At 39.9% G+C, this 12,475-nt stretch overlaps 1 long non-coding RNA gene across 1 annotated transcript in view; it reads right to left on the reverse strand.

Moving 5' to 3' along the window:
- Window positions 1-5,933: 5,933 nt before the first annotated feature.
- Window positions 5,934-12,475, reverse strand: part of LOC148224033 (uncharacterized) — a 240,951-nt gene continuing 234,409 nt past the window's right edge. Inside the window, exon 5 of the long non-coding RNA XR_015803572.1 lies at window positions 5,934-6,001. This is a non-coding gene — a long non-coding RNA (uncharacterized LOC148224033). The remainder of the gene's footprint in view (window positions 6,002-12,475) is intronic.

The following is a 12,475-nucleotide window of genomic DNA, read 5'->3' on the forward strand; positions in this document are numbered from 1 at the left end:
CCTCAAGGGGCTGCCCACTTATATGAAAAGTATCTTTCACCAGTAGAAATATTTCAGTAATTTCAGCTAAGAAATGAAGAGCATGCAGGTCCATCCCTTAATTCAGAATATGACTCTTTGGTCTAAAGACTTGTAGCATATCTCCTGAGGCTGGCAAAGGACTCACACTCCTTGCAACATCATTGGCTCAGCTTTGCAGAGCAAGGATGACCCATGGCCATTTGGTTCCCTCCATGCAGCTCAAACAGCAATAGCACAGTCATTTATCTACAAATTTACTTGAGGAATCATAACACAGCTTCCAAAAACACCCCAACAAAACAAACCAATCCAAACATCCACTTGATTAAATCATTATTTCCCTCTTATTTCTTGAGCACTGGCACAAGCCTGTTTACCTCCCCTGCTTGCCATGCTGTAGGTTACAGGAACAACACAGAATTGCTGGTAGATATTAGAGGCACTTCTTTGTCAGTAGTCAGGCTACTGATATACTGCATTCAGTACCTACAAGTAAACAGGGCTGTGTTACTGTTTTAAAGGACATTTTTAAGGAAATTCTCAACTGCACACTGAAATAACTGAATATTTAAGGCTGGCTCTTGCTGTTCACAGTAGCCCTAAAAGCTGTGACAGCAACACACTATTTACCTTGTCCAGAATAAAGCCCTGCTCACTGGAACAGCAGAGAAAATCAAGAAGAGATGTAGCAGCACCTGATCATATCTGAAAAGCTTTCACTCTGTGATAGTCTTGTTACAGTACTGACTGGGTGTCAGGGCTCTTTGCTGTGAGTTAGTGGTGTGAGGTTTTATGGATACAAGCAGACCAGTCAGGCAGCAGCCACTTGGACAGCTGTCACCAGGAGCCCAAAGTGGTGAAAGCCCAAGGCCCAGATTTACTTTCCTGACAAGCTGTGTCACAACAGTTGCTTCATGCTGCCAGCATTTATGTCACAGGCAGGTCTGTCTGGAAAACAAAAATTGTATTTCATCACAAACGCTTAGGATCTGACATTTGGTTCTGTTGCACAAACAAGAGGATATGAAGAACTTTCATGGAAAAATTTTGAAGCAATATGCAAGCTAAACATGCTTTTCCAGAATAACCAAAGCAACTTCTTGGGATATGAAAGACAAAGAAGAAAAACACATAGCACAGCAAATGCAGCTGAAAGCAGTCCTGCTGATTGTCCACAAGCCATTGAATCAGTCACTTTGTCACCATCAATGTTTAAGTATCCACTGTGTCCATGAAGAAGAAATCCAGCAAGACAAACTGCAATAAAGTTAAAAAAAAATTCAAGTCCCTGTTTCAAATTATGGTAAGCAGATCTTTATGCCTGGCAGGTGTGGGCAAGAATGCAAAGTAACTAGCTGTGCAGAGAAGCCTCTTTTCTCTTACTGGCTCTGGCCAGATATATCATATTGGATCTGGTCTTGAAAAAATTCAGATTCAGAGTCTCATCGATCCCTTGGATTTGAGAGAGGATTTTCTCCTCTTCTAAACACCAGCTGGAACCATTAAGAAATGTCACTTAATAGACTCAGAAGCAGTCAGGAAGAGAAACCAAGGCCAGCAGAAATCTCAGCAGCAATATAAAAAGCAAAAGAATAGCAATTCAAGGGAATTTATGTTTTCATTTATTATCATAGTACCTTTCTCTACTCAGAGGGAGATTGAAAATAAATGACATGCTCAAGTGAAATACAGAATGGATCAGATTTTTGTGTTGTGAATATAAAATTGTGTCTGCTTTAAAGTACTCTGGGAGAACTAAAGCTTCAGGTAAAATTCTGTTTTCATTTTCACATGAAGATCCTGCTACAATGGCAAGAGGATATGCACTTTGGAGATCAGGGAAGACAATTCTAGGGTGATTTACTTTAAATTAGTTGACTCACCTCTCACCAGTCAGCCTACAGCCAGTCTACTGAGCAATTAGGTACATTAGAGAGTTCTGTCCTGAGAGAGTTCTGGGCTTAAGCTACAAAGTACCAAGCTGTAGAACCCCTGTCTTAATTCACAGATGGATCAAAAACTGCATAAAGACATGGAAACAACTACACAGATTTAGACCAAACATCCTGCTCAGAATCCCACCTCTGACAACAGCCAGTGTGGGTGATTAAGAATGTAGATGTGGGCACTTACTGTGTTTAAGAGAGTTTTCTCCTAATAATGGCCATGTACAGTTTAAAAATCTTCTCAATAGGAGGTTATGTGGGGACTATGCTGTTTACTGGTCACACATTGACATAAATTTCTCTAATGCCAACTCCCTAGCATCCTGAGGCACCAAGATGTATGCAGCATAATTATAACCTGGTCTAGAGAAAGCCTTCCTCTTATTTGGTTTTGTCATTATTCTTCCCAGATGTTGAGTTGCAGTCAAGTCAGTCTCTTCTGAAGGCATTCAGCATTGCATGGAGCCTTTTACCACCTGGTCAGCCAGGTTAATACACTAATTGTGGTTATTTGTGCATGTTTCACAGGTTGAAGTGAACTTCACCTAAATACCAGTTTGACTGTCAGAGTGAAAGGGCTGAGTGGTGTGGAGGGGTGACCTCTGCAGACTGTCAGCTGTGGGCCAGCTCCTTTGTGACTAAGGAAGAAGCTTGAGACAGCAGGGCATGGTGTGAAGGGGCAAAAGGTCTCACACTGATTTCCCACTGCTTTACAGCTTCTGTATTTGTGGCCCACACTACGGAAAATGTGATCTCTCTCCTCCTCCTCTACTGGTTTCTAAGTCACTCATTACCCTGTTTCTGCCTCAGAATAACAACCTCTGCCCTTTCATGGCTTGCAAATGCCCTGAAAGCTCTTCTGCTGTTGAACCAAGAGAGGTGAGACAGAAAAGCTGTCTAAAACAGGCTGAATTTGATGGCCCTCCAAGCCCTCTGCAAGAGCCATTTTCTGGGAAGGTTGACAGGTTTTCAGAAATAATGGCGATTAATGCAATGACAATTTGTGTGCGTGGAGCTGAGTCACCAGCTGACCATTTTCATTTGCTGCTGCTGAGCAACTGCATTGCAGAGTTACTGAGTATATGATGTTGGAAGGTTTAGTACATGTCATCATGCCATGAACTCCTGGGTCAGCTTTGTACTGTGATAAGAAAAGGAGCAGCTCAGAAATAATCAACACAGACCAACAAATTCAGTCTGTAATGCTCCCAGGAGAAATTAGTGCATTCTGAGCTCCTGACTACTGTGACATGACACTTACTGAGATCCCAAAAGACATCATTTTGGGGGATCTGTGCCCTTCTGCCACAACCTTCTATGTGTGAAATCCACAGGAAGGATTAACAATCCATAAAACATCAACCATTAGCAGACGGCTTGACTTGTGTACAATAACCCTTAAAACCATGCTTAAAGGAATGGGCATCCAAGAGAAACTGTGCTCCTTAAATCCCTGCAATTTCCAGGGCAAGTCTTGCTCCAGTACATCTGAAATATTACTAAGATTTTAACTGAATCTTCCCAGGTAACTTCTTACACTTCCTCTCTTCAACTCTCCTCCACACCCTGCTCCTCTCCTCACCGAAAAGAAGCTCTTTAAAAGTTTATTTTCTTAATACAAATGACTAATCTTTAAACACATCACAGTTTTAAGTGTACAGCCACACTGAGTGGTCTAAATAGATGTAGATGGAAAGAGCAGGGCAGCAGGTTGGGGAGGTAGGCTTGCAGTAGGCTGGCAACCCCCAAGCACCACCGCTGAGCCATACAGAGTTTTCTGACTTCGGAATAAAGATCTGGTTGCTCTACCATGATACATAGCCAGGTGTGACCACTGCCAGGACACAGGAATACAGGAAAACATAACTATCCTCAGGACTGAAGAGGAAACTCTTATTCAGAACCACTTTATTAATCAACCCAGAACACCCAGGAAGAGTTAATGGTCTTTTTTATTCCTATTCAAAATCAGAGGTGTGTTTCACAGGAGAAAGAAGCAGAAAACAAAGTGTGATAGCACAGATTAATTTTCACTTATCCCACACTGTAGCAAAGGTTACTTTCCTCAATTTCCATTTCAGAAGGCACCCACAGGACCAACTGAGCTTACTGCCTCATTGTAATCCTGAGATGCTGTGGCTGATTTAACAAAATGAAAATGATGTGTCTGTGTGTAGCAGATCAATAGCAGAACCGAGAGCCCAGACCACTGCCTCCCAGTCCTAGCAAAAAACCACTGCCATTCTCACTGGCTTTCCCTCCTTCATGTTATTGCAGAGTTGTAAAGTCCTTGCACTGATTCACATCCATCTGTATTTTGGTATTTTTTGCCAGTGACAAGTATTTGTGTTCCAAACCAGAATGCTTTGCACTGAAGAAGGTATGTCTGGAGTTTTTCATATGATGAATCAAAATCCACCCTCGTACCTCTGCCAGGTAACACTGACTGGAAAGCAAATCTGGTATTTTGATATGTTTGATGTGTTTGTTTTTATAAAGCCCACACAGACATACATGGTAATTGACAAAGAGAAACTATTTCCCCCTGCTTTCTGCCAGGTAAGCAAGACTTCCCTCTTCCTTAGTAAACAAGTTGTGTTATGATCAGCATGGGAAATGCATATACGAGTTTTATAGCTTTGGTGATTTACTTCCAAATCTTTTGTTATTACATTAAAGTATTCACTGAAAGATAGAATGGTTAATATTTGTGTTTGATATGCTTGCTTTGTCTAAATTAAAGAACAGTTTGCTGATTACAATTTCAAACTCTGCAAGTGAAACTTCACACTCCTGCAAATACATCTCCAGTTGTTATGAAAATATGTATGTTTCACACACTATACACAAAATAACCAGTAGTAAAAAATCAGACAGGTCATAACTGAGAACATAGTCCAAAATAAGACTAAATTACTAATATAGTTAAACACATCAGTTATATTAAAGCTTACCGAACCCACATGTACATGAGCAATTCTTGAAATTAGAGTAATTTTAGAAGTATTCTAAATGAAGTTGCTTTAAGGGAGCGAGGCAAGTCACTGCCATGATCAGTTGGAAATAGTAGCCTGAACTGCCATTCCACTGGGAAGAAGTCTAAAATCAGCAGATCCTACAGGGCAGATCCTACCCTCTGCTGTCCACAAGAAAAGGTCTACCTCATGCCCTTGTCTTGTCACAACACCCTGGCAGATGTCAAAAGAAGTTTCATCCCATCCTCAGGCTCTGACCCTACAATGAACTTTCCTTACCTGTATCAAGTCCTCTATCACCAGATGCTGGCTGGGAATGAGATTTTAATGAGGTCTGAGCCCCTCTGTATGACAAACTGTCTTTCAAACTGTTACATGATAAATGTCATTGTCAGTGCTCTGGATTACATTCCTTAAATTACATGACAAAACCAGGCAGCATGGAAGGAAGATGGTCATATCTGTCAATATGTGTGTGTACAATTGATTCAATCCTACTGCTTTTTAAAATTCTTTGTTTTGATGGGAAGGACAGGAAACTGAAACTATAAATATCTGTCTTGCTACAGATATGACTACAGATATGGGGAAAAAAACAAACCAAGAGATATCAGAAGCAATTCATATTTGGGTGACTGGATAATGTACATAAAAAGGCCTCTGTTTTAAATCCTTCAGTTTCATGGATGACATCCATTGTTTAGACCGTAATTAGACTGGAATTGCACCTCCTGCTCCCCTGACTATTCACTCACCAGCATTTGCTGTGGTTGCATTCACATTCATTTTCTACTCCCTCTCTATAGATACTTCTGGCAAGTGAATTTCCTGGCAAGGATATTATGGAAGCAGCAAGTTTTAATTTAACATCAGAGAAACAGAGACAGAAAGTGTATTTTAAACTCATAAACACTAACTATGCATAGCAGAAACTTGCTTTAAAGAGCTACTCTCATTATACTCTGGACTCAGTAAAGTGCTGAGGAACATACCTGTAAGCATTTTATTAAGTCCCTTTGAGTTCTCTGCTTTAATATTTTCCTGCACTGGAACCTCCATCTCGGGAGAGAAACAATACCTTGCTGTAAGTGATGTGCCTAATAAAAATGAATCAGCACAGCTTGCATTTTGATTGCCAATTACTTGCAATCAAATGCTTAGAAAAACTCACAGATCAGGGAAATGCTTAGAAATATTCATTAAAAATATTTGTGAAAAATTTTGAGTTTACACCAGAAAGAATATCCATAAATAAGGTCAATTGAATATAAGAATGAAAACGTAAAATTTTTGCCAAATCAGCCATGAGGTGAGAATTCAGGTACTTTATTAGTTTCTATTCTATCAGTGATTTACTTAACTCTTACCATAGGACTATACAAACTAAAATTTCACCTTGCTGTTTGAATCTCTAACACTGCAATTAATACCACTGGCTAGTTTTGGAATATGTTACAATAAAATGTTTTATTTGAATGCATCTATATTCACCATCAAAAAACTTCATTAAGTCTCAGTTACAACTGCTACTCAGAATTGAGGTTAGGCAGAATGTATCATAAATACTGAAGGAAAAATTAAGCCTATAAAAAGCATGGCAAGTAATAGAAAGGGAAGCAAGATAAATATTCAAAGCCATTTCCATTTCATGCACACTTCTGAATAACTATGAGACTGGAAAGTACCAAAAATGCTAAAACAGCCATTAAAAAATAACTCTGACCCTTAAATCTGGCCCTCAATCAAGCTGAAAGAACATGCTTACTCAGCATCTTTGTTATGAGAGGATATTTAAAAGGTTCAAAGACAGAAACATTCAAGTTACAGTGAAAGATGAGAAGCTTTGCAAACCTAATTCTCATTTGGGTCCTAAAAATCTTCCACTGCTTCTAGAGAAGCTGGATAAAAGATTAAGCACAAATTAAAAGTTAAATTGCCCAGTTGTTCCAGACACCTCTTTTTCAAAAAGCATTTTTGGAGAAATTAAAGCTTTTAAGGGAAGATTTCCTATTTCATAAGAATTGTTTCAATTCTTTCAATGAGGGATAAGAGAAAATGGAACATCTTCATGGGCTTTATAAAGTCTGAAAATTAGGGGCTTTTTCAATCATGGAAAATGAGTGCCACTCTGCTCAGGCATACTGGATGATCTATTAAAAACACTGTCTAAGCAAACAGCTGCTAGGAGTGTGTTTAGTTCAGTGGTCTTTCCATGTGAAAGTCACCCCATCAGCTGAACTGGCAGCCCGGGCTTCCCATCTGCTGCTGCTGCTGATTGAGCAGCACTTATGAAACCGCCTCACTTGCATCCAGCTGCGAAAATTTTAGCTGACCTTAAGGGCATATCTCCTTTCTCTCAAAGTTACTGACAGAGATCAGCCCACCACCTATTCACCATCGATGGAATAATTTGGTAAATGTCGGTACAGGAGCTGTGTCACTGCTTTGGAAAGGATTTATCCCATGCCCCTTATGAGGGGCTTTGTTCAGGTGCCTCTAGTTCAGTCACAGAGCAGAGGTGAGCAAAAAGATCAACAAAAATGTTTTATTGCTGACTCTTAATCTTGCCATTGTCTGCTAAATGTAGCAGGTCATAGCACATTACAGTTTCTTGTCATGCCGAAACCACAGTCAAATTCAAGGCATATTTTACCACAAAAGTAAAAAAGACTTTCACTGCTGCTCCTAGTGACTTTCTAATTGTTGTCTTACAGTTTGGCACCATTTATTCTTCTATTATTTCCTTCCTAAGAGTAAAATATCATTTGTATTAAGTAGGTAACAAAAACGTTAACTTCTTTTAAGAAGGAGAATGAAATTAGGAAGAAGGGGAACTGGAAAACAGCTGTATTATTCATGGGAAGCCATACCTAATTTATATAGTGCTGCTAGTATGCCATCTAAATTTGCTGTAACTCCAATTAAGCCCATTTAAGTAATGAAAAGAACTTCTTTACTGTGTCTGGTTATTAATTTCATGGTGTGTTTTACATATCAGAAAGTAAAACTATATTCCTAACTGGTATGGTCATTTTACAACAATTACTAGCAAAACTTTCCAAGGTGCAAAAGTCCTTCCAAACAATATTTCTAGATCCTATGATCAGATTTCTAATTACTGGACAGAAGCTTTGGACAAAAATATCACAGATAGATTAAACCTGGATGGAACTATTTATCTGTCTGGAGGAGATGGAATTTTTATCCATATTAACATTTTAGCCACATTAAATGCCCAAGACACAGAATTTTCTTTAAAAAATCAAGTCTGTATTTCCTGTATTGGAAATCCATAAAATCAGGTAACAGCTTGAAAAACTTAGGCATTTTAAACCCTTTAGAAAATACAGAATAAATTAAAAATCACTTCAAGCTTTTCTAACAGGATTTTAAGTAAGGAACAATCTCAGTTCAAGACAACAAATACTACTCATACTGGGAACCAGTTTTGGAGAAGGGGTAACCTGTGTGGTTTTGAAAGACAGTATACTCTCTTTATAGAGAGTAAAAAAATCGTTAAATTATATATTAAACCAATGTTCATTCCTGCATTTTAACTAACTGCAAACAGGCAACTCCCACGCTTATCACCATGATGAAGTGGCATAAGCCTGTGCAAGATGAGGTCCAATCTCATCCAGGACACAGAAGGACTGAAAAAAACTGCAGAAGGAGTGATAAAGAACTCTGCAAGTAATTCTTCAAGTAACTCTCCACGAAGCTAATGACTCCAACCACATAGGAACTCAAGCAGCAGCTATTTGTATTAGTAGTATGCACGCACACCAGCGTTTGCAATTCTATTTTCAATCCATTAATTCTTTGCCAAGTCTTATGCATTAATTCTCTTTTACTTTCTCAGCTTCTTATCCCTAGAACTACCTTTAGCAGGCCATTTCTCCTCTTCCTAGCTACCAATAGATAAAGTAAATCTATTGAGTACAGTTGACGATAATGTTTTGGAATGCTTGAAGCTTTCTCTGCTGAATATATCACAACAGTAAATGGAAAAGGAAATTGGGGACCCAAGAGGGCAAAAATGGATATATGCCATATTTTTCTAGATCTTCTAGTGCGTAGAAAGGCTCAGGTTGTGATATCAGCTTTCAGTCTTACCACTGTCCTCAAACAGAAAAGAGTACCCTCACACAAGGCACAGAAACGTTTCTGACTTCCCCATTAAGATCCCTTTCCTGTTCCTCAAACCCTCCCTGTCATAAATCATTTAGCTTCATTTTTTCTCTTTACACCCTTCAATTACTGCCTGCGTATGCATGCAATTCTCTTATTTCTGAGGTAGGGAATTATGAAAAAGGAGCTTATAAAAATCAGAGCCAATGTTCTCAGGCATGATCTTCCACTGGCCAGGGCCCACAGCCTATGGTTTGTTTTCATTAGAGAAAGGGCCACCTCCAAACTATTGCAGTTTAGCCATGCCTGGAGAGGGATTGCTACAGCCCTCTGTTCAGACACCCAGGTTGGCAGGCTGATACCAGCAGCAACATCAGGCATGCCCCTCCAAAGAGGGACTCAGAAAAAATCCATCTGCTCCTCCACCACGTTCCTCACCCTGCCCACAGAGTGCTGCCCAGTAGGTCAGGAAATACAGTACCCAGTCATAGACCATGGGCTTTGTCTTGAGAATGCCAGGTCACAGCACAGAGGCTTGGTTTTTTTGGGCTGAATATCCACCTTTTTATCCAGAGAGGCTTGACAGAATAATAATTTTAATGAAAATTAGAGGACAGCAGAGTGAGCTTAGAAGAGGATGGGATTACAAATACAGATACAGCCCATCAAGAATCTTATCATCTTAGAACAACAAGGTCACATGCCCAAATCTCCCAGTTTCTGAGCATGAAGCTGGGACAGGGCAGCTAAGAAAGGTGATTACAGCCAATACATGAGCATAAGACCAAAAATACCTGAAATTTTAATGCCCACTGCTACAACCACGTGCCAAGAATCTAAACCTTGGCCACCTAAGACATTTAACCTCTGCTGCTCCTTCAACTAGGCTCCAGGCTTGCCAACAGCATGGCAATGACTGAGACTGCTTCCATCATCAGCTCTGGGCAAAGTCACTGTGAGCAAAAATGCCACAGCAGGACAGATAAGAATACAAGCTGAAAAACGTGGTGCTGCAGTCAAGTGGTCACTGCAATTGCAGCTGCCAGAGCAAACACGTTTAAAACAAAAGTGTCACGACCATATGACCATCAGATGCCTTATTTTGTGCACATAGGCAAAGAAAACTGCAGTGGGTACCTTAAAGAATCAATTAACAAAATCCTGCCCATATTGCCCTGCCTCCAAGCATCACCAGTCATTCCCTAGATATTGCTAGCCAAGAGAAATGAAAGGAAGGGATGACTAAAATCATAGAGGAGAAAAAAATAATCCTAGTTATATATTAAGTCCTGATTAAAACTCACACCCTAGTAGTACAGGAGTGAAAGTTAAGGTCACTCAAGGTGTTAAGAAATGTGGTTGTCTCACATGTGTGCCAAGAAAACTTTAAAGTAAGCAACATTACTTTGTAGAGTATTAAACAGAGGTCGAGAATCGGATACACATGTTCATCACAAGATGAATGGATTATAAATAGACTTTTAAGATGGCAATAAAATCATTCATTACACTTTTAAAATGAAAAGATGGAGTGAAAAAAGTAACCAATGTAATAATTGCTATGAATAGCCACAGCTGGCAAGCAGCTGGATTTCAAATGAGCTTTCTTTCCAAAATGCCAAGAGCACTTAATTCATTGCTGTGACTGCCTTAGTGAATTATAACTTCTGCAAACATTGTCTATTAGGGTGATATACACAGCCCCTGCACATTCTGTGTGCAGCACACTGTATTAATCTGTGGAATAGCAAAACAGAGGGGATGGCTATGACCTACATCATCAGAGCCATCTCTACAAGCACAACATTGACAAAACATTTCATCAAAGATAAGCCCACTTCTGGAACAGTTCTTCTGGAAACAGAAGTTGTTCGAAACAAAAGGTGACCTCTAGTAAAATTAAAACCCTGCACCCAGGCTTTGGGAAAAATGCCTTATTTGTGGAGTCTGTGACTCTTCTGCATACAACAGTCACGGACACAAACCCAAATTCCCACCTGACCAAAGAGAAACAGCAACGCCCTCAATGATTTACAGTGATGTTTTCTCTCCTTGCATTAAATAGCTTTCTACACTTACTGCTATAAGTATTACTTAGTGTCTGTAAATGTGAACAGTACCCAATCATCTTCCTTCCTTAACAGCACAAAATAAGCTCCACATATCTGCTGGCAAAGGTCAATGTTGCAGCAGCAGGTATGAGATCCCCAGGAGCTGAGTTCCACTGAGTGTTCTGGATAAGCAAGAGAACAGATTGCTTTGGGCATCTCCAGACCTAAGGGGTCTTCAGAGTCATCTGCCACAAATAACATCACAATAGTGCTGCTGTGGCTGCAGTGCTCTAAGAATATGGGAGCATGATAAAGTTTGCAATTACAGATCTCAAGATCTATGTCTATACTTTCCAATAAAGCTCCCCTATTCTTTTTCTGCTGTAAAGGATAATAGATTTAGCCAGCCCTGCACTGCATCAGTGCAAAGATTAGAGGAACTCTTGCCATTCCTTCCAGACCTAATTTCTGTGAATCTCTGACTTTGAAACCACAACACAGAATACAGCCTTAACATTCCAAGATGAGGAGCGTTTAATAAGGCATAGGATTCAGAGGTTCTGAGGAAAAAGCAGCACAGATCAAAGAATTACACTCTCCTACTGCACAAAGTCCCTGTGGGCTGATGCAGGAACGTTACTGTGGCTGCTGAGATGATAACTGAAGGGCAGGGCAGGCACAGGCTGTGCCTGTATTATTTCATCAGCCACAGCAGGGCTTGGGCATCTGTGTTCCACTGCAAACACCAGTGAGAGCAGCAGTTGCCTTAAAAGCTCTATTTAAAAATAGAGTATGTGGACACATTTGTAGTGTGGCAGCATAGTATGTTCAGGAAAGATGCCAAATATAAAGCTATCTTTGAGGAATAAAAAGTCCCCAAAATGAAAAGGAGTAAAGTTAGTGAGGCATCTTCTAAAGCCAGAGTCTGAGTTCACTTTTATTCAAGACATCAAAAAAATCCTTTTTATTTTATTGCTACAAGGTGCCCTAGACCAAATAATTTGGGGTTTATCAGTGGAACCTCCTAACTAGTGTAGCAGTCTACCTGGCTAAAACAATATTAATTTATCATCCCTAGACTCAACTGACAATCTTTGATCCAAACCTACCAAGTGAAATTATAGTAATTTCAGTAAAGAAGTCCATCCCTGCAGGTATTGAGTACACAGAGGCACACTAAGGAGCAGATAATGTACTCTTCATTTTAGAAGCAGAAGAGTCTTGTAGCATTGCCTATTACTGCCTGTGGTACTTACAAATTCATTAGCACTGTACTAGGGCGCCCTGTGGTCTTTGCTTTTTCCTTGCAGGACTGTTGCTCGTATCCCCATGCTGCTGCTGAAAGAATTAC

This window comes from Sturnus vulgaris, chromosome 4 (genome assembly GCF_052056855.1).
Source record: "Sturnus vulgaris isolate bStuVul1 chromosome 4, bStuVul1.hap1, whole genome shotgun sequence".
Lineage (NCBI taxonomy): Eukaryota > Metazoa > Chordata > Aves > Passeriformes > Sturnidae > Sturnus > Sturnus vulgaris.